The sequence below is a fragment of the Mustela putorius genome, unplaced genomic scaffold (genome assembly GCF_011764305.1).
Source record: "Mustela putorius furo isolate JIRA1106 unplaced genomic scaffold, ASM1176430v1.1 tig00003972_pilon_pilon_pilon, whole genome shotgun sequence".
NCBI classification, from domain to species: Eukaryota; Metazoa; Chordata; class Mammalia; order Carnivora; family Mustelidae; genus Mustela; species Mustela putorius.
In genome coordinates, this window is record NW_025422115.1 from 10,844,431 (window position 1) to 10,871,912 (window position 27,482).

A 27,482-nucleotide genomic window follows, 5' to 3' on the forward strand; every position below is an offset into this window, starting at 1 on the left:
TCCCACACCCCTTTGCAGCATGTACATACTTACTCACTCACTGTACCTCAAATAAATAAATAAAAATCTTTAAAAAATTTACAAAATGAATTACGAGGAGGGCTTGTGTAGTTTGAGTGAGGGATTCTGGATCAGCAGTAGGTTTAGGTCTGAGAAGCTGACAGATGCTGATTTTAGTACCACATGTAGAAACCAGTTGGATTTTCTTCAGAGAACAAATAGTATACATTTAAATTATGTACATCATTTGAAGAAGTAAATTTCTTTCTTTTTTTTTTTTAAAGATTTTATTTATTTATTTATTTGACAGAGAGAGAGATCATAAATAGGCAGAGAGACAGACAGAGAGAGAGATGAGGAGAAGCAGGCTTCCTGCTGAGCAGAGAGCCCCATGCGGGACTCGATCCCAGGCCCCTGGGATCATGACCTGAGCCGAAGGTAGAGGCCCAACCCACTGAGCCACCCAGGCACCCCTAAATTTCTTTTTTTTATGATTTTATTTATTTATTTGACAGATCATAAGTAGAAAAGAGAAGCAGGCAGAGAGAAAGGAGGAAGCAGGCTCCACGCTAAGCAGAGAGCCTGAAGTCCGACTCAATCCCAGGACCCTGGGACCATGACCAGAGCTGAAAGCAGAGGGTTTAACGCACTGAGCCACCCAGGCGCCCCATATTTCTTTTTGATAATTAATTAACTATACAAATTTTCACCTAACTATACAAATGTAAAATTTTAATTTGGTAAGATTATCAATAAACAAAAATCTAAAAAAAACCCGAACAAACATAATTTTTTTTTTTAACTAGACATAATCTCAGTGACTTGTGTGATTTCCAGGACATGGTAATTTCTGTATAATAATTCTACTTCTGGGACAAGGTTTATCTGGTTTGTGTTCTGTTAATCACACAACATTATAATTTGAATTACTTTGCATTTGGGCATTTTTTTAAGATTTTATTTTCAGGTAATCTCTACACCCAGTGTGAAGCTCAGACTTAACAGTTATCCCCCAAATCAGGAGTTGCACATTCTAATGACTAAGACAGCCAGGTGCCCTTGTTTTGTTTTAAGCAGCCACTTGGGGATCATCTTAAGTAGGCCAGAAACTGGCAATACCAATGGATTTCTGGGTGTTGATATTGGGATTGAGTTTGTTTTCTGGGGAAATTTCAACCACTGTGCTATAGCTTGGCTGTAAATACTCTGGTGGCTCTATATGGTTATTAAAATCTAGGGCTGTTTTCTAATAGTGCTTCTTAATGGGAATAATGTTAAAATGGACTGTCTACTTCTACTTAGAAACAATGAAAATTAGCCAAGGATTTCACTAGGATATAAAGTCTGGAGAATATAGATGTAGGTCAGATCAGAGCCATTCCCCCATGCGATAGGAAATAAGGAACCCACAATTGAAATGAGGGGACTTATTTTCTGTGGCTTGGAGTAAGTAAAATAAATTACAGAGGATTTTTTAATATTATAACTTACGACTTCTGAAAATAAATTATTGCAGTGAAACTGGTTTTCTTATTTTTGAAGAACGGCAGAATTTTTTTTAGATTTTTTGAAAAATTTATTTGACAGAGAGAGAGGGATCAAAAGTAGGCACAAAGGCAGGAAAAGAGGCGGGGGGCAGAAGGCTCCCAGCTAAGCAGAGAGCCCGATGGGGGGCTTGATCCCATGACCCTGAGATCATGACTTGAGCCAAAGCCTGAGGCTTAATCCATTGAGCCGCTCAGGAGCCCCATGGAAGAACATTTTGCACGTTGTATTTTTCTTACTTATGTGTTGTATAATATATAATCTGCTTTGGTGAGCTTCTCTAGACAATGGCTTTGTATTCTAGATAGATGGGGTATTTTATCCCTCTCTTTTTTTTCAAGCTTTTGTTTATTTGCCAGAGACCAAGAGAGACAGAATGAGCACAGAGCTCAGGCACAAGGAGAAGCAGAGTTCCTGCTAAGCAGGGAGCCTAGTGGGAGATTGGATCCCAGGACACTGGGATCATGAACTGAGCCAAAGGCAGGCACTTAACTGACTGAGCCACCCAGGCATCCCAGATGGGGTGTTTTCTCAACTCAATGACTCATGTTATCAAAGTAACAATAGAAATATTCATTTCCTCTAAGATTGGTGAAGTCACAGTGGAGAAATAATGCATAAAAGCCGTGACTTACCAAACAATATTTGTATGTCTAAGGTTACAATATGGAAGATTCATTAAAATAGTTGCATGAAGCCATAGATTTAACCCTTCCCTTATAAGGAGAACAAAACATTAATAATTGGAATCTTGTAGGAGTTTAGAAAGGTAGCAATTTTTGTTATATTGATATTAACACAGGTATTGGTGGAATTAGTACATAAATGAGCAAATGGCACAAGAAATTTTCTTTATGTATAGACAAAACTTGGCTTCAGTTTAAAACTCAGATTTCTCATTCTTTATAATTTTTTTGAGTCATGAAATGTGGACATATTATTATGCACAAATTAAGTGATAATATCTTTTAAAAAATTTTTGTTCTATTTTTTCAGTGTCTCAAGATTCATTATATATGCACCACACCCAGTGATCTGTGCAGTATGTGCCCTCCTTAATACCTACACTACACTAACCCATCCTTCCAACCCCCTCCCTTCCAAATCACTCAGTTTATTTCTCAGAAATCACAGTCTCTTACGGTTTGTATCCCCTGCTGATTTCCCCCAATTCACTTTTCCTTTCTTTTTCCTAATGTCCTCCATGTTATTTCTTATGCTCCATGAATAAGTGAAACCCTAAGATACTTGATTTTCTCTGCTTGACTTCTGTCACTCAGCATAATCTCCTCCAGTCCTATCCATGTTGATGCAAAAGTTGGGTATTCATCCTTTCTGATGGAGGCGTAATACTCCATTGTATTTGTGGACCATGTCTTCCTTATCCATTCATCTGTTGAAGGGCATCTTGGCTCTTGGCACAGTTTGACTAGTGTGGCCGTTGTTGCTATGAACATTGTGGTACATATGGCCCCTTTTTTCAAATGTCTGTATCTTTGGGGTAAGTACCCAGTAGTGCAATTGTCAGGTCATAAGGTAGCTCTATTTTTAATTTTTTGAGGAATCTGCACACTGTTTCCCAAAGTGGCTGTACCAACTTGCATTCACACTAGCAGTGTAAGAGAGTTCTTCTTTCTCAATATCCTCTGCAACATTTCTCATTTCCTGCCCTGTTTATTTTTTCTGTTCTAACTGGTGTAAGGTGGTATCTTAGTGTGGTTTTGATGTGAATGTCCCTGATGGCTAATGATGATGAACAATTTTTCATATGTCTACTAGCCATTTGTATGTCTTCATTAGTGAAGCTGTTCATGACTTCTGCCCATTTTTGACATGATTATCTCTTTTGGGTGTTTAGGTTGAGGAGTTCTTTATAGATCTTGGGTATCAGTCCTTCATCTGTAGTGTCATTTATGAATATCTTCTCCCATTCCTTGGGTTGCCTCCTGGTTTTGTTGACTGTTTCCTTTGCTGTGCAGAAGGTTTTAATCTAGATGACTTTCCTGAAGTTCATTATTGCTTTTGTTTCCTTTGCCTTTGGAGACATGTCTTGAAAGAAGTTGCTGTGGCTGATGTTGAAGTTCTCCGGGATTTTGATAGATTCCTGCCTAATGGGGAGGTCTTTTACCTATTTCAAGTTTGTTTCTGTGTATGGTGTAAGAAAATGGTTGAGTTTCATTCTTCTATATATAGCTGTCCAATTTTTCCAGCACCATGTATTGAAGAGGCTTTTTTCCATTAGATCTTTTTTTCCTGCTTTCTCAAAGTTTATTTGACCATAGAGTTGTGAGTCCATTTATTATCTTAAAATCAACTTGTCCATTTTGTCATTTAGAGAGTGCCACATTTTAATTTGTGACCTTGGTAGAAATGGAAAATGATGTTCCTTAAGGTTGTCTTCTCATATTGGATATTTCTTCCTGTTTCCGTACAACTGAAAGGAGAATAAATCTTCCAAGTTTATATATTTTAAAAAGTCTGCATTCTGTTGAACTTAGCCCTTTGTGCATATCTCTTAGAAATCAAGAGAGCATTGTTTTTGAGTATATGACTTGTTAGTAGGTAATAGAGTAGTTAGTTGGGCACATAAAAACATGTGAAAATGTGTCATCATTTCAGTTGGCAAAATATATCAGTTATTTATTTTCTTGGTTTTTGTAATGTACATAAACATTTGTACAACTCTTAAAGACTTGGAATGATTGTATTCAAAATGACAAAAACATGTACAGATAATTCAAAGAAGAAAGTATTGGCAAGTAAAATGAAATGTCTGAAAATCACTCATAAACATCCTTTAGATATCATCATATGATATATTTGTTTATCAATTTTACATAGACATAAAAAGGTGATGCCAGCTAGGTTAGGAAGTGGCTCTCATTCATTGATGTGAATGGAGGCTAAGAAACAAGGACAAGTATTTCATCCGGAAGCTTAGAAAACTTACTGGACAGTAGATGCTGTATAAATTCCATTAGATGGTTGTTCTGGAGCTGCCTTCTAGATTAGTTTTGTTGTTACTGCTGTTTTTTATCTGTATTAAAACTTCTAATTGATCCCCTTACTTCTAGCTTCAGATTCTCTAATTCATCTGTCTGCCAGAGCAGTCTTTTGGAAAGATGATGACAAATATCATCATGTTGCTTCAAAAATCTGCAGTTGACATGTTTCAAGAGTGATAGAAATAAGCAATAATCAGAGAAGCGGACAAAGATTATATAAATTGATAATATTTAGAGCATCTTTTGACTCTGACAGAACTGGAAGTTCTACTTTCACTCCCTGAATAAGATGCCCCTGATAAGAATCTGGAGAAATTTTTGCAGCAAGAAACAATGTGATTAAAATCCAGAATGATAGAGGATAATGTGCAAACCTTTTTTTCCATTAACATGGACAGGGAAGGATAGTTTGAGTGCCTCTGCATTGATAAAATTGTAGTTCTCAAGTTATTCTGGGGTATCCTGTGCAATTTTACTTATGGACTGCTATGGAAGTCTAAATCTGATGTTGATTTAAGGGGTCACTGACCAGGACCTTCCTGTAGAGACAGTCTAGATCTTCTGCTCTATTTCATTGTCCAGCATGATCAGCACAGCATCTCTCATTCCAAATTATTCCCCAAAATGCAAGTGTGTGAAGGTGTCTACTGAATTGAAAATTATTTCAAGTGGTCTAGTGTTGAAAATCTCAAGTACATTTATGCCAGCCTTCTAGGAAAATATGAAGAGAAGGGGAAGGACAATACATCATGAATTAATCTAGAAGCTTCATCAACTGCAAATAATCACAGACAAATAAAGATGCACACAGTCCTGAGATTCATCTTGCCCTTCAAATATTTATATTTCATTGATAGTCTTTGAATTTGGAAAAAAAAATCTCACTATTTTGCTTTTTATGGAGTATCAACTTGCCATCGAAATATTTACTAGTGAGAGCCTTGCATATGTGATATTGATTGCATATGTGATAAACACAAGTAGTAGTTTTCTTTTTTTCTTTTCTTCCACTGCCTGCCATTTTAAAAGAGCTAGGAACCTCATCTATTAACTATTTTATTGGATATAGATAGCTTAAGAATTTATCTAAATACTTATAAAAATTGTGATTGGGTAATGGTATTGAAATGGAAATATAAAGAACTCAGTAAATGATGAATATGCATGAACTGTTCATTAGATATTTGGTGGTAAAGGGAATGAAATTAAACATGTAGTAATTTTCTATGTATTTTATTTGTACTTTGTTTAACCTTTTTTGGAATCTAATGCTGAAATGCAGAGGCCTACATTTATAAACAAATCTATTGTTTTTAGGTACTTTTAAAAATGGTTGCTGTGATAATAGAGGTTTCCTAGGGAAGTTTATAAAAACAAGTTTGGTAAAACTGCCTTCTGGAAAATATTTTAGAAAGAAATGGGCCATTTTGTTAAGATGTACTGAATTCTATATTGGTTGTTCAAGTGCTTATGTTAAAGCAAAGAGGAAATGGGCATGGGAGCGTATACTACATTAATCAGGAAAAAAAGTAAGGCAGTGGTTATTTATGTGCATTTTGAGACTGTTGTATATGAAATAACCAAATATAAATGCTTTGTGACCTTAAGGCACTGTGATTGCTAAGAAGGTAGTTGCTAACATGTAGAAGAAATATTTTTTAGTAACATGACTATAGAAATAGGAGTTACCTCTGAATGATGGATATTTAATATCATATGATGGGATTGCTGTGGCTTTTTTGGGGGTTGGGGTAGGGATTATTCTGTATGCAGTGGTCATAATAAGAAATTTTTTTAAAGCTGCTATATATGGCTGTGGATGTTATCCTCTAAATGCTCTTTATGTTAATATTTGTATGGTACAGGATTTAATTCTCATGATGGAATTGCTGCATAAGAGGCCAGTCTCTATGCATGTTTGATGGACCAGGATATAATGGACTTTTTTATTTCTCTGTATATAATAGAAAAAAAGTACTGTTAAAACACCCTTTTAAGAACGGAGATGGCTGACATTTCGTCATTTAAATTGTTCGAATGTAGTTTCGTTGGATTACAGAGAGGAGTTTCTAGATTGCCTTGTTTGTTTTAAACAAATAAAAGCAGAATTTAGAAGATAGAGAATAAGAAATTTTTGAGGGCTATATGAGTATGCATATGTACAGAGACAGTTCTGGATCAGCCAGGCTTTACTCCATGTTCAGATGTTGGGAATCTTACATGTATTTTACTAATATTATAATGTTAAACTGGTGTGTGTTTTTGTTACTCTTTTAACCAGTAACAAAATGGAATTGTGGAATTGCCTCTCAGTTCCAAAAGTTAATTCCTTTTCAGTTGATAATGTTACATATTTTATTACAGTGTTATATATAATGTAACTTTTTTTAACATCTAATTTTTTACATGTATAGACCTAACTGTAAATATTACAGGACAGACATTTTTATTTCCCAAAAGTGATATTATATCTAGCCTCTTCAGATATTTAGTCTCAATTTTTAGGTGTGGTAAATGTGTAGTGTCTAGTATAATATCTCATTGTTTTTTTTTTTTTAAAGATTTTATTTATTTATTTGACAGAGAGAAATTACAAGTAGATGGAGAGGCAGGCAGAGAGAGAGAGGGAAGCAGGCTCCCTGCTGAGCAGAGAACCCGATGCGGGACTTGATCCCAGGACCCTGAGATCATGACCTGAGCCGAAGGTAGCGGCTTAACCCGCTGAGCCACCCAGGCGCCCAATATCTCATTGTTTTATGTAAGGTTCATCATGGTGGAAATGTCATATCCATTGGTCTGACTCTGTTCATGGTTTTGAGATGTTTATTTTCTGTTTATATCAACAGAAAATACAGTTATTAGATAAATCCTACATGTGATTAAATGTAACAGGTTAGAAAAGTTTTCATGTCAGTGGAATTCCACATTTAATAATAACCAAATTGCTCTTGTTTTAATATATTTACATCTAATTATATAGGTATAGGTAATTGTAAGTTTTTTGGGGGGATGTTCACAATTATCTATCAAACCTATGGTCATTAAAGGATGGGATGATCCAAGAAATATTTTATATAATGTGTATATAATAGACACAGTTACTACATTTTATTAAAGCCAAGGAACTATTATATCAGCATGTTTTGTAAATATATTAATTATAAATAGAGTGAAAAATTATTGTAACAGTTTTCAGATTATCTCTTAGTAAATACTTAGGCAGGTTAGGCAGGTGAAGTTCATGGGATTTTGTTACATTGTTCTGTGTGAAATAGTTAGGATATATAATAGTTTTTGCTTTAAACTTTTAATCCTTGATTTTACAGGGTTTCTTTCATGTACACCTGTGTAATATACACACAGCTGTATAGTAAACAGATCTATAAAATAAGTGTTTCTTAAAAATCATAGCAAAGAAACGTTATCACTCAGGTTTAGTCTGTTCTTCAAGTCATTTTGTGGTTCATAAAGGAGAGTGATAAAGGGAGTTGCAGTTTGAGCTTTAGTTGCTGAATATATTGTTAGATTGCTAGCTAAGTCAATAGACCAGTGCTAGTTTTTGTTTCAGAACATCTGCATAAGATTTGCTGATAGGCACTTATTTTTTTAATACAAATCTGAGAGACATTTTATTTTGGCAAGTTGAATCACTATACCATGTCTGTTTAGGATGTATTCGGTGCTGGAGATGGTATTACTATTTTTTTTTTTTTTTGGCATATAGAAGATCAGTGTCATTTTCAAAAACATTGCTGGATATATAATTTCTGTCAATAATTTTATAAATATATTTTCATTGAAACATTAGAGGTAGAAACATTGAGTGTAGATAGAGTGAGCATCTTCATGAGTTAGGCTTGATTTTGATTTTTTTAAAATATTTGTGTATTTTATGAAGTTTTTATTTAAATTTCAGATAGTTAACATACAGCATAGTAATAATTTCAGGTGTACAATATAGTGATTCAGCACTTCATACAACACCTAGTCCTCATCACAAGTGCACTCCTTAATCCACATCACTTAGTTAATCTATGCCCTCACCCACCTTCCGCCTCTGGTAACACTATTTCTTTATAGTTAAGAGTGTTTTCTTGGTTTGCCTCTCTCTTTTTCTCTCTCTTTGTGTTACTGAGATTTTTTTCAACAATTTTTGTTAAAGTACAGAAACTGTCATTCATATTTTTAAATGTGAAACTTGAATAATATCAATAAAAATTTTGGATGTTAAATGTTGAGAACAGTGCAGGGAATCCTTTCACTACCTTATATAACGTCTTAATTTCTAGCTATATAGAAATAACCTCTCCACACATAAACACACAGCATGCATACACGTGCATAGCAAACCTATTAATGTTGAACAACTAGGGCAAAAACAGAACTGTTACAAGACCACTTCTGTGTTTTCACCTGGTGTCTGTTGGGTTGTTACTAAGTAGTTATGCACATGTGATCAGATGTTTTTTTTTTTTATACCATAATTTTATAGATGTTCAGATATTGCTGTTCTATATTTGAATATATTTCACCTAAAATTAGAGCACATAAACTTTATTAAATGCTTGTAGACATGATAAAATAACCTTCTGTTGTTAAGAATAATGTCTAGAATGCTGTGTATGTAATTATTTATAAAACACTTGTTATTTCTAGATATATAACTATTGCTGCCAGAAATACTTTTAAATATCATACTTTTAAAAATCAGTATAGTAATTAGATTTTCTGCATGTTCAGTGGTTTGTTGTGAGGGATATGGGTGGAGGGGTGAATGTTTTCCAATCTCATCTATAATGTATGATTTTTTGATTGTTAACTATTCCTTTTGGTTTAAAGAGATGGTGAACATCTCATATATGTTGCAGTCATGCTATTGATAAAATGTAAGTTTGACATGGTTAGCATTTTCACATTATTCTAAGAATTCTGTATGGGTAGCTTTTTGGTTTGTTAAAGAATGGTATTTATAGTGGCTACTTTATAACATTTGACTAAGGAAGTACATAGAATTGCTGATAAATATGATAGTGGAAGAAACAGTTTTCTTTTGATACTGTTACTTTTGTGTAGAATTGCCTGGATTGAGATTTTTAAAGACAGATTATTTAAAAATTGAGTTAAAGGATTATGAGTCCTATTTTTGTTAACATTAGTGTTCTTATACACATGCACACGAATGTATACAGTCAGAGAGGACAGAGTGGTCAAAATTTTTTTGTCTCCAGTTTTATTTAGAAGAAAAGTTAGACTGCAGTAATTAAATTGTACCCATTTTATATAAAAATATTTCTGTCAGTTTAAGGGACATGCAGGTATATCTTATTTTCTCAGATGTACTGAGGTTCTTGATGAAATTCATTTTGCTAAAGAACATTTTGTAGAATCTAAATTAGAAAATTCTGTGTATATCTGTTGAGTGGCAATAGGACAACTTTGTAAATAATGAGCAAGTGAAATATTTATTTTAAAGATGTAATATTTCTAGATGTATTGAGTATCACAGTATAATTTAAATGTTTTCATTGTAAATGTGTTAGGATTATTGTCCTTTAAAATCAGCATAGCAAAGAAATTGATCATTTATGTATAGGCTCTTAGAGCTGTAAAACATTTATCTATTTATTTGGTTGTTAAGAGGAGAAATAGATTGTACTTTATTCCACTCTTATAGTAAAATAGTGTGCCATTAAACTTACACCATGTAAATTCATTTGATGTTTCTGAATATATTGTGATGTATTTTATTAGGATTTTCCTGAATATATATATATCTTATTTTTTTGTTAAGACTTTTTTATAGCAGATTTAGGTTCACAGCAAAATTGAGGGCAAGGTACAAAGATTTGCCAAATAGCCCCAGCCCAACACTTGCATAATCTCCATCATTAACCATTCTGCACAAGCATAATAACCCCCCATTATCAACATCCCTTATCAGACTGGTACATCTGTTAATACTGATGAATATTCATTGACATAATCATTATAAGCCAAGGTCCATGTTTTGTTATGGCTAACTCTTGGTGTTGTACATTTTGTGAGTTTGGACAAATGTATAATGCCCTGCATCCTTCATGGTATTATACAGACTATTCTGTTTGTCCTAAAAATTCTCTATGCTCCACCTATTCATCCCTCTCCCATATTTGTTTTATTGTTATTTAGATTGGATATATAAATGACTTTCTTAAGGAGATTTTTATACTACCTCATGGAACAATATACAGTTCTGTATGTGTTCCTTTGGTTGCATGACAATATTCAAGACAATTGTAAATAATGGGCAGATACAGATTTTTTTTTTTTACTTTTTAACATCTAGTCTTTCTAGATGTGTAGAGTCTCACAAAGTATAATTTTGTAAATAATTCATTGTAAAATTTCATAGTCGTTATCAAAGGTTATAATAGCATTGCAACTGATAACAATTTTAGATTTCTTGAGCTATACATATTTTGGTATCTGTTTATGGAGTTGTTAGGGGAGGAAGAAAGTTAGAAGGGTTTACTACCACTCGAATTCTCTCAGAGAAAATTTTACATTTTAATCACTGTTTAGTCCTTGTATTTATTAAACATTAAGAATCCAAAGTCATAATTTTATAGGTATATTGCTGAAAGGGCATTATGTATTTAATCATAGAAAATATGTGACATAAGAAATTTTATTCCCTGTCTTAGAACTATTCAGTTTTGTATTTAACTGGACAGTATGACAGCATTCAAGACAACTTTGTAAATAGCAGATGACTATATTATTTATAAATACCTAGTTTTTCCAGACATGAAATTTCACAATGTATACATTTATAAATATTAAATTGTCAAGTACCATAAATTTTTTTATAAATATTTTCTCAGTGTAATAAGTAATAATTGTTCTATAACATTTGATTTTTGTTAGGTAGGTTTTTGAGCAGAGGGATAGATAGATCATCAAATCCTCAGACTGCTTCCTTTTTCTTCAGATTGTTAGCTTCTCAGAGAGAAGAAAAGATTAACTTTTATACTTAAAAAACAAACAAGGGGTGCCTGGGTGGCTCAGTGGATTAAGCCTCTGCCTTTAGCTCATGTCCCGATCTCAGGGCGCTGGGATTGAGCCCAGCATCGCATCAGGCTCTCTGCTCAGCGGGGAAGCTGCTTCCCCCACTCTCTCTGCCTGCCTCTCTGCCTACTTGTGATTTCTTTCTCTGTCAAATAAATAAGTAAAATCTTAAAAAAAAATAAAAAATTCAGAATGTATGTTATCCTTAGAAAAAGGAAGGCATGAGAAAGGGAATTATTTAAAATCACAGGTCTGTTCATAGTTAAATGATACTTTTATTGCTAAGTAATTGTTATTTTACTGTGTTATGTAGGTCTACTATGGCAAATTTATATGTATATATACATACACATGCATAATATAAATGTTAAGCACCTGTATACAGAAAAACTACTTTTAGGAGTATAAACCTGATATTATTCTCTTTCTCATTTATTACCATATTGCTTTGCATTTTATTTTTTGTGAAATTTATGGAAATATTTCAAATCTAAGCTTAAACATTTCTATAATTCCACTTCATGATATATCTAAATGTATATTATTTTTAATATAAAATGGTTAGCTCTTGTGTATGTTTTCTGTTACCATGTATATATACATCTAAATGAAAATAATTACTTTAATTATGAATATTTTATTATTCTAAGAACTTATCAAAAATATCTAGTGTGTAGTTATATTTGTATGTTATGCATAGTCAAACAAATGTAAAAAGTATTACATCTTGGTAGTCTTCTAAGAAATAAAGAATATAAATGAAAATATAAATTAATATATTTTTTGAACAGCAGTTTGGCAATAATAGTTGAAATTAAAGTATGTAAACATTTGAAGTGGTATAACTTGTTGCTGGGATTTTATCTATTCCAAAGTCTCAAATTTATAAAGAAGAAAATATGTTATATATTAAGTATTAAATAATTGGACCATCTGAAATAATACATCCCTAAAAGATCATAATGGTTATATCTTATTCATCATATGAATACAATTTAAGCACTGGAGGATATTCTGATATGAATGGGTGTTTTAAGTGAATATTTTTTAATTATGTTATTTTTCAAACAAACATCAGTAGTGTGTTTACAGAGGTGTATCCATGTGCTTCTAGCTGTTCTGATGAAAGTGTTAATGTTTACTATTCCCAAGGAATCTAATTATTCTGCCATGATTTATAGAGTTAAGTAACGCTTAGTCATTAGAGTTGATATAATGGTGATTATTTAAGCATTTTTTATAAGATTTTTGTACATGTTTAAGTTAAATGGTAAAACATTGTTAATCTGTATATTGCTACTTGACAATCTGAAATATATGAATTGTTGAATAGAAAGTTGTCTAGAAGATCATATGGCAAAAATTTTACATTACTGTATAGAGAGTTGGGAATGGAAGGGCTGCTTCTGCTTTTGGCATTTGAAATTGTGAAGATACTTCAAAAGGAACATTTAAACAACAAAAGGGGATTTAAAAGATAAAACCAACTTGTGCCTTTCTGTATCCTTGCCTGTTGACATCTTGAGAGTATTGGGCTGTTATATCGAATTTTGTATTCCCAGTGGCCATTATGAATAGTTTGTGAGTGATCATGAAGAACGTGTGATTTAGAGACTAGTACAGCAGAGTTTTACACACTGAAACAGTATTGTGGGATACACGAAAAGAATATGGGAGAAGATGGGATATGAGGTAGGTGCTAAAAAATTGTATTTGGGTTTACAAACACATGAATGATTAAAATTAACTGAAGTTTTTATTGTATTATATTAGTCACTACAACATTACATCATTAGTTTTTATATAGTGTTCCACTATTCATAGCGTGTAACACCCAGTGCTCCATGCAATACATGCCCTCCTTAATACTCACCACCAGGCACACACTTCTTCCCTCCCTGCTACACTCTGAAAACCTCAGTTTGTTTCTCAGAGTCCACAGTCTCTCATGGTTCATCTCCCCTGCTGATTCCCACAATTCACTTTTCCTTTCCTTCTCCTAATGTCCTCCACGTTATTCCTCAAGTTCCACAAGTAAGTGAAACCTTATAATAATTGACTTTCTCTGCTTGACTTATAACAGTCATCATAATCTCCTCCAGTCACAACTGTGGTGATAAAATTTTCGGTATTCAGCCTTTCTGATGGCTGAGTAATATTCCATTGTATATATGGACCACATCTTCTGTATCCATTCATCTGTTGAAAGCCATCTTAGCTCTTGGCACAGTTTGGCTATTGTGGCCATTGCTGCTGTGAACACTGGGGTATATATGGCCCTTCTTTTCACTACATCTGTATCTTTGGGGTAAATACCCAGGAGTGCAGTGTCAGGGTCATAGAGTAGCTCTATTTTTAATTTTTTGAGTAATCTCCACACTGTTGTCTGAAGTGGCTGCACCAGCTTGCATTCCCATCAACAATGTAAGAGAGTTCCCCTTTATCCACATCCTCTCCAACATTTGTCATTTCCTGTCTTGTTAATCTTTGCCATTGTAACTGGTGTAAGGAGGTATCTCAGTGTGGTTTTGATTTGAATTTCCCTGATGGCTAATAATGATGAACATTTTTTCATATGTCTGCTAGCCATTTGTAGGTCTATATTGGAGAAGTTTCTGCTCATTAGGGTAAATTTTCATAATTCACTGCTGTATTTGTGGTTACTCTCTAGATCACGTTGTTTGAGGGAGAGGTTATTGGAATAAGTTGGAAGTTACTCTTAATTAATGGGAGTAATTAGAGAATGGTTTCATCACTTTCTTTTGTGCTAGTGACAGTCTTCCAGAAGGTTTTCAAGTAGAATTTCACATTTTTTAATATTATTCAGAATAAACATGAGAAACATTTCAATAAATTTGTGTTAAAATTTCACTGATAAGGTGAGAAAATTTTTAAAAAGTTACTGTGCTATGAATTGCTTATTTATCTCCCTTCATTATACCTGATAATTTTGTAGTCCTCCTAACTTGTGTGTACTTGTGTCTCACTTGTAACTGTCTATATTGTATCCTTACTTATCAGAAGTACATGATGAAAAGAAGAGATTTATAGATAACCTGAGGACAACTGACATCAGGAATATTCCTCATGCTATGGACTTCTTTAATGTAAAAGTGTTAACTGGGAATAATAGGTAAGAAGTTCTGGACCAATAAGTAGTGTTTTAATACAAGGCTTTGGCAAGACTCAGGAAAATATCATTGAGGCAGACTTTGGAATATTGAATGGTGTCTGAGAATTGGTGAGAAAACCAATTCTTTCCAAAGATAATTTTTGCTGAAATAGAGATGTGGATTAGATGTAGAATGTAGGAGATTATTTGTGTATTCTTTCAATTAATGACCTTATTTATAATATATCATGACATAATATTATAAAGGTAATGAGCAATTGTTCATTAGTTGGACATAATTTTTGCAGGTAAATTTTGTAGTGTGTTAAAGGGAGAAGTTCATGGAAACCAAATAAAGGGGAAACCTCTTGCACTGTTGGTGGGAATGCCAACTGGTTCAGTCACTGTGTAAGCGTGTGGAAGTTCCTCAGAAAGTTAAAAATATGATAATAGCTATTGAATCATGAGGCATTTACCTATAGAATACAAAAATACTAATTGAAAGGGATGCATACACCCCAGTGTTTATGAAAGTGTTGTCTATAATAGCCAAACTATGGAAATAGACTAAGTGTCCATCAGCTGGTTGAATGGATAAGGAAGAAGTGATAAATAAACAATGAAATGCTATTCAGCTATAAAATAACAATGAAACTTTGCCATTTGCAGTGAGGTGGATTGCAGTCATATAGTTGTCAGTAAAGAAAGACAAATACCATATATTTCATGCATGTGGAATTTAAGAAACAAACTAGCAAAGGAATGAAAAAGGCCGAGGCAAACCAAGAAACATTCTTAACTACAGAGAACTAACTGATGGTTATCAGAGGGAAGCAAGTAGGAGGCATGGAGAAAATAGGTGATGGGGATTAAGGATGGCACTTGTGAAGAGCAAGGGTTATTGTATGAACGTGTTGAATCACTAAATTGTACATCTGAAACTAGTACATACAGTGTATGTAACTAGAATTTAAAAACTTAAAAGTATGGGTAAAGTAATGGCCAATGCTGAAGAGTTGCATCAACTATGGGATTAATCATCATTAATCATAATGATGAATTGTTTCTAAGAATTTAAGGAGTTCTAAAAAAGTTTAAGATGAGTATCCACTTAACCTGCTGCTTTAGCTATTCTATAAGAATGTTCTATACCTTATCTTACTGTGTTTCTTTTTTTCCTATCAGGAGGTGATAGTTTCATGAAAACACACTTCCGCCCTCCTGGTTTGTAATTCCAAGAATTGGTATCATCAGACCTCTCTCTGGCAGTATTATTCATTCAACGTTTCTTCATCTCTGATCTCTGTTTCCACAAATACCCCTTGGAGAAATTACTGTAAGAACAGATAAGTGCTCATTTGATTCAGGAAGGGACACTTTGGTTAGACAGGAGCTAATATTATGCTTTTATTTTTTATTTTTTAAAAATTTATTTGTTAGAGAGCACGAACACAGGCAGACAGAGTGGTAGGCAGAGGGAGAAGGAGAAGCAGGCTCCCTGCCGAGCAAGGAGCCTGATGCGGGACTCAATCCCAGGATGCTGGAATCATGACCTGAGCCAAAGGCAGCCGCTTAACTAACTGAGCCACCCACGTGTCCCAATATTATGCTTTTACTAAGATTAATGAATTTATGGTGATAGCTAGTGGGAACTGAGGTCTATTCAGGTTACATAATGTACTTCCTCGAAGAAGTCCTTAATCTTCTATTTAGTAATGATTAATACAAAATACTTTATGATTAACGTCTTCACCTTTAAGGTTATTCTGGGTTAGGGTTAAGACTTCTTGGAGGAAGTGTCTACTCAACAATTTTTTGATAGCTTGAATAATGGGTTAGGATCTAAATTGAAGGATTTATTTCTAAGTTAGATCTAAGTTAGACCTAAGGATTTAAGATCTAAGTGCCATTATCTCTATATCTTACAGATACCATTATTCTCCCCAAACGTATTGAGGTCCATTTGTTATTTTGGGGGGAATTTTTTGGCGTTGTTACCCTGTGTACAGAAATGCATGTAGATTATGTCAAATAATTATGTATGTGAATGAACAATCTAGGGATATAGGCAATCCTTCAAATACATAGCTGAACAGAAACATAACATGAGAACTAGAAAGGTATGAGAAGAAAGAATACCAGTAATTGGCTTTTTTAAGTTGACAATGTTAACATCAGCTTCACGTGTATCAGTAGTGAATAGTGATAGTGAATAGATAATTCTGTGCATTATGTAATGGTCAACACAGTGAGTATAGTTACCATCTTCAGCCTTATTAGAAAATTCCAAAAGTAATTTTTATCCATCTCTTTTTTCTTCACAATTTAATGGATGTTGCATTTCATTGTACATAACTTTATTAGCTCCTAGTGATAATTACATAAAAGTATGTTTCTGATTTTTAACCATTCCCCAATATGTCTCTCAGGTGGTGACTAAACAGAAAAACTGATGCTATTGCTTCTGCCACCATCTTCAAATCCAAAAAACAGTCTTAATAATGTATGGAGACTTCTGTTTCATGTGTTAGAGTGGATACTCCTCACAGATCAGAAAAAATGGACTGAGAAAACTCAAGTTTGAAAATTACTAGAGTGTCATTGGAGGGAATTGTAACCAGGCATGTTGACTGTTTTCATAATGACATTGGACTAAATCTCAGGAGCTTGAATGGTGGAGATGTTATTACCCAGAGAGGTTCAGTATGATCTTAAATAGTACAAACATTACATTTCGGAATTTTAATCTTTGACAATGTGGTGTTACAAAAAAACTGCTTTTATTCTCTTAAACTGTTCAGTTCAGTCATCTTCATATATCCTTAAAACTTACTAGTCACTTGTTTTTTCATTTTCCTCTGTTGTTGTTTTTTTTTTTTTCATTTCCCTCAGAATATTAGTGTTTTTGTAATGGTTTCTAAGATGATTTATGACTAAGTATGTTAGTATGTTAACCATTTGTCATGCATTGCAAATTTCATACTGTATGTTCTCATCACCATTTTACTGTGATGTTTTGGTTGTACAAAAGTTGTGTTTTCAAATATAATGCTCTGCTTTATGCCTTTTGAGTTCTGTGTTTTTATTCAGATATGTGTCCATCACTCTCATGCATTCTTTGTATTCTGTTTTTTGTCACTCTGTCATTTCATTTTTTCCGTTAATTGTTACTGTGGTTTTAAACCATTACCCAGTGAAATTATTTACCTTGATTTAAGAAGTTATCACTTAGCTAAATGCTACCATAGTTACTTAGAAATTCCCACATAGAATCATCTGCATCTCTATTTGTTTGCCTTACTGTCTTTTGATACTTTAAAGTTACTGATGATTTTGTCTATTCCATTGAGATCTATCTCATTTCTCTTTTTTTTTCCAGAATATTCCCTTTCTATAGTCGCATTTTTTTCTCTCAATTGATGCTTAAAATTATTTTGCAAGTTGGAAAAAAATGCAGTTTTAATTTCATTTGCACCAAATTTAATAGATTAATTAGGAGAGAATAGATGTCTTTAAAAGTGAGTCTTCCTATCAATCTGCAAGGTATGTCTGTCTTTTTTTTTTTTTTAATCAAATTGTTGGGAAACTGCTGGTGTGGTTTTTTAAAATCATTCCCAGTCATTTCATAGTTTTGTTACTGTAGTTACGGGAATAGTACTACTCGTTTATTTTCATAAAGAGCCATTTTTGTTTACTTTCCTAGTGACATTTCATTAAAATTCCAGAATTTTGCCTTTCTTTCCTAATTCATGGTTCTTATAGAAATATGGAAGCAGAAACAGCTCTAGCTTATTTGACAGTGAATATTAGTCTTACTATTTTAAGGTTCATTTACTTATGGGTCATTTTAGGTAACTTTCCTATCCTGGGCATTTATGCAAAATTTGATGACAGTTTAATAAAATGCTTTATATTTGTCACATATTATAGGTGATTATAGGTGATCACACATGCCATTATAATTATTGATAATGCTAAAAAGTAACTTCCTAAAAATGAACATTCTTGAGCTATACTTTGTGTATGTATGAACGTGGAGGTCTATTTGTTGTGCATATATATCCGTAAATATTTCCCTATTGTTAGAATTTTTCTTTGCAATTTCTGAAAATATCCTACATAAATAGCTTATATTCTGCTTTTGTCAGGTTTTTGTATTTGGTTTACCTGTTCTATCTATATATTTGTAGTATTATTTTTTTATCAACTGAAAACCAGAAGTATTAGCAATAATTTTTTAATTTTTATTTTCAATTAGCAATAATCGTGCCTCGGATAAACCTCATTGGCTACGATACTGCCACTGCGCAAAGATTAATTTTTATTTTCAAATAACTTTCAGCTTACAAAAATGTATATTGTTCTCTACCCTCCTCTTGTATTAAATCTTTCATATGTGTTACACAGTTACCTATACTAGGAAATTGGTATAGTTCTGTTAACTGATATTTTTATAATCCATGACTGAAAGTGGAATCCTTCACTGCAGATAGTTGTCATAGTCTCCTTAATGCCACTTTGCTTGGGGCAGATGCCCAGTTTTCTTTTATTTTCACAATGTTGATGTTTTTGAAGAGTCTACAGAATATTTATTAACATAACTCCATATGGGTTTGTGTGATTTTTGTCATTGAAATTGAGGTTGTGCATAAGATTACTACAGAAATGGTACTCCCTTCTCAGATCATCACTAGAGATCACATAATGCTGATACGCCTTGTGACTAGTGATGTAACTTTGATTACAGTGTTACGTAGCAAGTATGTTGGAGAAGATACTATAAATACTGTTATACTTATCTGCAAATTTTAGACTATTGTTGCTTGTAATAATTAATACACAATGGTGTTTGACAAATTGTGATTTCTTTTGACAAAACACTTTTTTTCCTTTTAGTTTCAGAGGCAGAATTTAGTTTAGTGGTTTGTCAATTACATGTAATACCCAGTGCTCATTACATCTTGTGCCCTCCTTAATGCCCATCACCCAGGTACCCCATTCTCCTACCCAACTCCCCTCCAGCAACACTCAGTTCATCTCTTAGAGTTAAGAGTCTCTTAGAGTTTGTCTCACACCATGATTTTGTCTTATTTTAATTTTCCCTAACTTCCTCTATGATCATGTTTTATTTCTTAAGTTACACATACAAGTGAAATCATGATATTTGTGTTTCTTTGACTTTTACTTGGCTTAGCATAACACTTTTTAGTTATATCCACATTGTTGCCAATCATGAAATTTTAATTTTTATTATGGCTGAATAATGTTCCATTGTATATATGTACCACATCTTTATCTGTTTACTTGTTGATGGACATTTGGGCACTTTCCAAGTTTTGGATTTTGTGGACATTGTTACTATAAACATTGCAGTGTTGGTGTACTTTCAAATCTCTCTGTTTGTATCAATTGTATAAATACCTAATAGTCCTAATAGTCCCATTGCTGGGTCATAGTTCTATTTTTAACTTTTTGAGGCACATCCATACTGTTTTCCAGAGTAGCTGCAACAGCTTAGATTCTCATCAACAGTAGGAACCCTTTTCTCCCCATCTTTGGGAACATCTATCACTTTCTGACTTGTTAATTTTAGCCATTGTGGTGGGAGGTGGTATCTCATTGTGATTTGGATTTGTATTTCCCTGATGCAGAGGGATGCTGGGCATTTTTTTCATGTTGGCCACTTATATATCTTCTTTGGAAAAATTCTGCCCATTTCTTGACTGGATTTTTTTGTTTTGGGTGTTGAGTTTGATAAGTTTTTTACTTTTAAGATTTTATTTATTTATTTGACAGAGGGAGATCACAAGTAGGCAGAGAAGCAGGCAGAGAGAGAGGAGGAAGCAGGCTCCCTGCTGAGCAGAACAGAGAGCCCTACTCAGGGCTCGAACCCAGGACTCTAGGATCATGACCTGAGCCAAAAGCAGGTGCCCCTGATAAAGATTTTAATCTATTTATATGACAGACAAAGAGATCACAAGTAGGCGGAGAGACAGGCAGAGAAGAGGAAGCAGGCTCCCGCAGAGCAGAGAGCCCCATAGAGGGCTCAATCCCAGTACACCAGGATCATGAACTGAGCTGAAGGCAGGCTTTAACGCACTGAGCCACCCATGTGCCCCAAGTTTGAGAAGTTCTTTATAGGTTTTAGATACTAGCCCTTTATCTGATAAGTAATTGGCTAAGAGGACCTAACAGTATCTTAAAAGGATTATTCTCCACAACCACGTGGGATTTATTCTGGGGCTTCAAGGGTGGTTCAACATCTGCAAATTAGTTAATGTGATAAAAACCACATTGATAAAGAACAAGAACCCTATAATCCTCTCAATAGTTGTAGAGAAAGCATTTGACACAATACAGCATCTTCTCTTGATTAAAACTCTATAGTGTAGGGATAGAGGGATCATACCTCATTATCACAAAAGCCATATAGTTAAATTCCATGATCTATGCAATTACCATCCTCAATGGAAAAAACTGAGAGTTTTTCTCCTGAGGTCAGGAACACAACAGGGATGTCCACATTCACCACTATTGTTCATCACGGTATTGGAAGTTCTAACCTCAGGAATCGGACAACAAAAACAGTTACATCCAAATCGGCAAAGAAAAAGTCAAACTTTCACTCCTCTAAGATGACATGATACTATGTTGAAAATGCAAATTTCGATTTTTAAAAATTTGTCAGTCCTACATTTTATTAATTAGAATTGAAATTTTGTACTATAATTAAGAGTTATTCCTTGTCCCCCATTTAAGTTTGTATTCAATTCAGTGTGGACACATGGACATTTCTCACTTGTCATTTGGGTTAAATTCATTACTCTTGAATCAAATTTTCCCTCATTTGGCAAGTCAGGTCTCTCTTTAGTTGGCCTCGGTCTTAATTTGGCTTCTGGATCCATATGTCCTTTTCTGAGGACCATATACTTTCTGGCCATCTAACAGTATCCGGGTTTATTTTTTCTCTTGTTCTAGTTATGGGAACAGTAATTTCTCTGAGGATACCTGGTTCCTTATAGGGAATGGTAGTTAGGAAATAAGTTATGCCTCAGAACTTCATTTATTGTTGTGGCCCAGTAATATTCCAAAGTATATATATGTCCAGTTTTACTAGTTTTTTTTTTTTTTAACACTTAGATAATAGTTCGGCTTATGGTTGTCCACTTTGAATAATGCTGATAGGAATATTAGTGTGAAAATGTCTTGAGTCCCTGTTTTCATTTCCTTTGGGTATATATTTAAGGAATTTGCTAGGAGTCATGGGTATTATCATGTTGAACTCTTTGAAGTTTGGGTTCTTTTTATTATAAAAATTTTCATATTCAGGGGCAGCTGGGTGGCTCAGTTGGTTAACATTCTGCCTTCAGCTCAGGTCATGATCCAAGGGTTCCGGGATTGAGTCCTCCATTGGGCTCCTGCTCAGCAGAGAGCCTGCTGCTCCCTCTCCCTCTCCCTACCACTTTGCCTGCTTGTGCTCTCTTTGTGTCTCCTTCTACCTCTGCCTGCTATTGCATCCGCTCCTGTTATCTCTCTCTGTTCATAAAATAGATATGATCTTGGAAGAAAAAATTACATATATATATAAAATCATAATAATGAACTTAAACATGCTGAGCAACTAAAATGAATAATTTTCAATATTTTGCCATATTTTGAAAGTTACAAATTCCAAGAAATTTCAATCTTGAATTTGCTGCATGCAATTAGAAAAGAATTTTAAATAACTATAATATAATATGTCTATTATTGTGTTATTAAGTAGAATCCCTTAATGAGTTTAAAAATAAATTCTCATGTAAATGTGTGAGTGGGTCCCAAGATACCATAAGAATTGGAAAATCTGGATCCAAGCTGGGACTGTGCATTTTTATCTAGGCCATTTTTATCTTATATTTGGTTATTTATAGTAATCTAGTCTTCATATTAAATCTTTTTCTCTCTTTTAATATAGGACATTTTCTCTTGCTTTTTTGTTTCATGTGTTAAATATGTTTTTTTTTTAAAGATTTTATTTATTTATTTGACAGAGAGATCACAAGTAGGCAAAGAGGCAGGCAGAGAGAGAGAGAGGAGGAAACAGGCTCCCTGCTGAGCAGAGAGCCCGACGTGGGACTCGATCCCAGGACCCTGAGATCATGACCTGAGCCAAAGGCAGCGGCTTAACCCACTGAGCCACCCAGGCGCCCCTCATGTGTTAAATATGTTAAAGATACTTGATATTTTGTAATTCATTTCATTCAGAAGTGAAGACTTAAGACAGGAACTTAATATTTCTGTTTCTTTTATATTCCTATTGATTTTATCCCCTATTTCTAGTGTATTAAGTTCATTGTTATGACTAATACACATGTTATTTCTACCTTGAGGTATTCTGTGTCTCTTTCCTGTATTCTCTGGCACATACCTATGTAACTATCTATAAACATTACAGAATTATATAGACTATATATAGAATATTATATACATTTTTATATTGTATATAGAATATAGACATATTCTATATATAGAATATATATATGTATATATATGTATATGTATATATAGTATACCTTAGATATATATATCTGTGTTAGACCATAGCAAAAGTATAGCTCAGACTTTTAAATACATGACGGGTACATGGAAAGAGGAGTCTCCTATGTACAAAGCACTATAAGTAATTGTGACAGGTTCACTATGGTTATAGGTCTGTATCTCTATCTCTAATAGGGACCATCTTAGTCTTATTAATATGACTTGCTATTGGTGTCCTAACCTCAATTTTCTTCTTGTTTCTTTTCATGTTGAATATTTGACCATTCTGTCAATGTTTCATGATCATTTCTTAACTATGTCGAAAATAGAAGGTGAATATGTACTTAGATTTTCTCATGTCTTATACTAGAAATAATAATTAAGGCTTACATCGCTTTTATAATGTCTTCTCAATGTATTTTGTTGGGTTTCCTCATTTGGGGGTCCCATTACTTCTAAAGGATGATCATTATGCTACCTGGTGAAGAATATATAGTAAAATCATTATAGTGTATCACAGGGGGATATAAAGTACTTTGAGGTATTTATAGATAAAAAAAATACTATTCAGGGATGTCTGCGTGGCTCAGTATGTTAAAGCCTCTGCCTTCTGGTATTGAGCCCTGAATCTCTGCATTGGCAGGGAGGCTGCTTCCCACTCTCTCTCTGCCTACTTGATCTCTGTCAAATAAAATAAAATCTTAAAAAAAATACTATTCATATGTAATGTGTTTTTATTTTTTTTTTATTTTTTTTTAAGATTTTTTTCTTTATTTATCTGACAGAGATCACAAGTAGGCAGAGAGGCAGGCAGAGAGAGAGGAGGAAGCAGGCTACCTGCAGAGCAGAAAGCCCGACGCGGGGCTCGATCCCAGGACCCTGGGATCATGACCCGAGCCGAAGGCAGAGGTGCCCCTGTAATGTGTTTTTAAAATAGTTACATTCAAATCAGCACTTGAATAATGATGCATTCCATTCCACGTGGCTTGTAATGTGTAATTCCTTATAAAAATAATCTGTTCTATTTATATTTGGAAAATATCAGGATACTTGCCTTTTGAAACTTACATTCCTAGATTATTCAACTAGTATATGACATCCTTGTAATAGGCTATAATGTCCTCCATTTGCTATGATAGCTAGGTGTAAATGACCTACCATATTGGATTTATTAATTCTTTTGTCATTTTTGACAATGTTTTTTGATAATATTTTATTTATATATTAATTTATTTGAGAGAGAGGTGGAGAGAGGGAGAACAAACACAATCAGGGGGAGTGGGAGAGGGAAAAGCAAGCTTTTTGCTGAGAAGGAGACTGAGATCAGGACCTGAGCTGAAGGCAGATGCTTAATGACCGAGTCATCCTGGTGCCCCTCATTGGTTATTTATTGCAGGAATATTTTCTATGGTAGTACAATATAATTCATTTACTATAAGAACAGTACAAATTTTTATTTTTTTATTTTTTTTAAAGATTTCATTTTATTTACTTGACAGGGACACAGTGAGAGAGGAAACACCAACAGGAAGTGTGGGAGAGGGAGAAGCAGAGGGAGAAGTTCCCCACTGAGCAGGGATCCTGATTTGGGACTCAATTCCAGGGCTCTAGGATGATGACCTGAGATAAAGGCAGACACTTAACCACTGAGCTACCCAGGGGCCTGAACATAAGAATTTTAAAATTTGGATTCCTGTATAGTTAAGGTACAGTGTTAAATTAGTTTCAAGTATCCATATAGTGATTCAAGAATTCCAAGTATCCCCTAGCATTCATCACAAGTACACTCAATTCCTATCCCCCCCACATCATTTATAATAACCATTGGGTTTTTTTTTTCTCTAGAGTTAAGAGTTTTGGTTTCTCTCTTTCTTCTGTTTGCTAGTTTGTTTCTTAAATTCCACCTGCCACCTACGAGCGAAAGAATATGGTATTTGTCTTTTTATGACTGACTTATTTCACTTAATACAGTACTCTCAACCTCAATCTGTGTGGTTGCAAATGACAGTTTGATTATTTTTTATAACTTAGTAACTTTCTGTCATATATATGATATAAACACAAACTAGTTAAGTATCCATTCATCAGTCAGTGGACACATGGCTGCTTACATAACCTGCCTGTTGTAAATAATGCTGCAATAAACTTAGGGGTGGATGTACTACTTTTAGTTAGTGATTTTGTAATATTTAGGTACATTTACAGTATGTGATTCATAGGTCATAAGGTAGTTCTATTTTTTTAATTTAAATTTTTTTTTTTGTATTTCATTTATATGACAGACAGCCTTCCAGAAAGGGAACATAAGCAGGGGGAGTCAGAGAGGGAGAAGCAGACTTCCCACTGAGCAGGAAGCCCAATTCAGTACCCTGGGATCATGACCTGAGCCAAAGGCAGATGCTTAACAACTGAGCCTCCCAAGGACCCCTATTTTTTAACTTCTTGAGGAATCTTCATACTGTTTTCCAGAGTGTCTGCACCACTTTGCATTTCACCAAAAGGGCAAGAATATTCTGTTTTCCCCATATCTTCCCCAACCCTGCTGCTTCTTTTGTTGTTTATTTTAGCCATTGTGACCCCTTTGAAGTGATGCATTATTGTAATTTTGATTTGCATTATCCTGATGATGAGTGAAAAGCATCTTTTCATGTGTTCTTTGGCCATCTGTATTCTTTTTTAGAGAAATGTCTGTTCATATATTTGCTATTTATTATGATTTTTGAGTGTTTAGTTATATGACTATATATTTAGAGTAATGAATTCTTCATCAGATGTGTCATTTGCAAATATCTTTTTCCATTCGTTATGTTGCTCATTAGTTTGATGATTATTTCCTTTACTGTATGGAAGCTTTCTATTTTTTTATATTTTATTGTTTTTAGAGCAGGAGAGTTAGAGTGAGTGGAAGGGAAATGGAGAGGGTGAGAGAGAGAATCTTAAGCAGGGTCCATGCTCAGCACAGATCTGATGTCCCTGAGACCATGACTTAAGGCAAAATTAGTAGTTGGAGGCTTAACCAATTGAGCCCCATAGGCACCTGAGAAGCTTTTTATTTTAATGTGTTGTTTTATTTTAATGTGTTTATTTAAATGTGTTTTAATGTGTTTATTTTAATGTTAGTTTATTCTTTCTTTTGTTTCCCTTGCCTCAGGAGACTTGCCTAGAAAAACAGTTGCTTCAGCTGATATCAGCAGATTTATTGCCTGTGTTCTCTAGAATTTTTATTGTTTGAGATCTCACATTAAGGGATTTCATCCATTTTGAATTTATTTTTGTGTACAATGTAAGAAAGTTGTCCAGTTTCATTCTTTTGTGTGTTGCTGTCTATGGTTTCCCCCATTATATTTATTGAAGAGACTTTTTTTGCCATTGGATATTATTTCCTGCTTTGTTGATTAATTAATCATATAGCTGTGGGTTTATTTTCTTTTTAGTTCCACTTTTCTATGTGTCCATTTTTGTCTAACACCACAACCTTTTGATTACTAGAGCTTTGCAGTGTAACCTGAGATGTAGAATTGTGATGCCTCCAGCTTTGCTTTCTTTTTGCAAAGTTGCTTTGTCAATTCAGGGTCTTTTGTGCTTTGATACAAATTATACGATGTTTATTCTAGCTCTGTGAAAAATACAGGTAGTATTATTTTTTTAAAGATTTCTTATTTATTTGATAGAAAGAGAGAGAGAGATCAGAAGTACGCAGAGAGAGAAGGAGAAGCAGGCTCCCAAGCTGAGCAGAGAGCCTGATGCGGGACTCAATCCCAGGACCCTGAGATCATGACCTGAGCCAAAGGCAGAGGCTTACCCCATCGAGCCACCAACATGCTCTAATATGAGTGGTATTTTGATAGGGATGGCAGTAAGTGAGTACATTGCTTTGGATACTGTATGCATTTTAACAATATTTGTTCTTCCAATCCATGAGTATTGAATGATTTTCCATTTCTTTATGTTTTCATCAGTTTCTTTCATCAATATATTATAGTTTTCTGTGAATAGTCTCTCACCTCTTTGGTTAGCTTTATTTCTAGTTATGTGGTCTTTTGGTGAAGTTCTAAATGGGATTGATTTCTTAATTTCTCTAGGGTTACTGCTTCATTAATCTCATAGAGAAAAGCAACAGATTTCTGTACTTTGATTTTTGTATACTGTGACTCGACTATTTGAGTTTGCATCAGTTCTAGCAGGTTTTTGGTGGTGTCAATTGAGTTTTCAATATAGAGTATCAAGTCATCTGCAAAGAGTGAAAAGTATTTGCC

General features: G+C 34.0%; 1 long non-coding RNA gene and 1 other non-coding gene across 3 annotated transcripts in view; one reads left to right on the plus strand and one right to left on the minus strand.

Moving 5' to 3' along the window:
* LOC101684149 overlaps positions 1–27,482 on the plus strand; it is a 41,739-nt gene that overhangs the window by 4,453 nt on the left and 9,804 nt on the right. For both annotated transcript variants that reach the window (XR_201307.3, XR_006603870.1), the window contains exons 3-6: positions 13,160–13,289; positions 14,619–14,730; positions 15,895–16,045; positions 17,139–18,252. This is a non-coding gene — a long non-coding RNA (uncharacterized LOC101684149). The remainder of the gene's footprint in view (positions 1–13,159; positions 13,290–14,618; positions 14,731–15,894; positions 16,046–17,138; positions 18,253–27,482) is intronic.
* On the minus strand, positions 18,887–19,024 carry LOC123389374. The gene has a single exon (XR_006603981.1). It is a non-coding gene; the product is annotated as a U4 spliceosomal RNA (small nuclear RNA).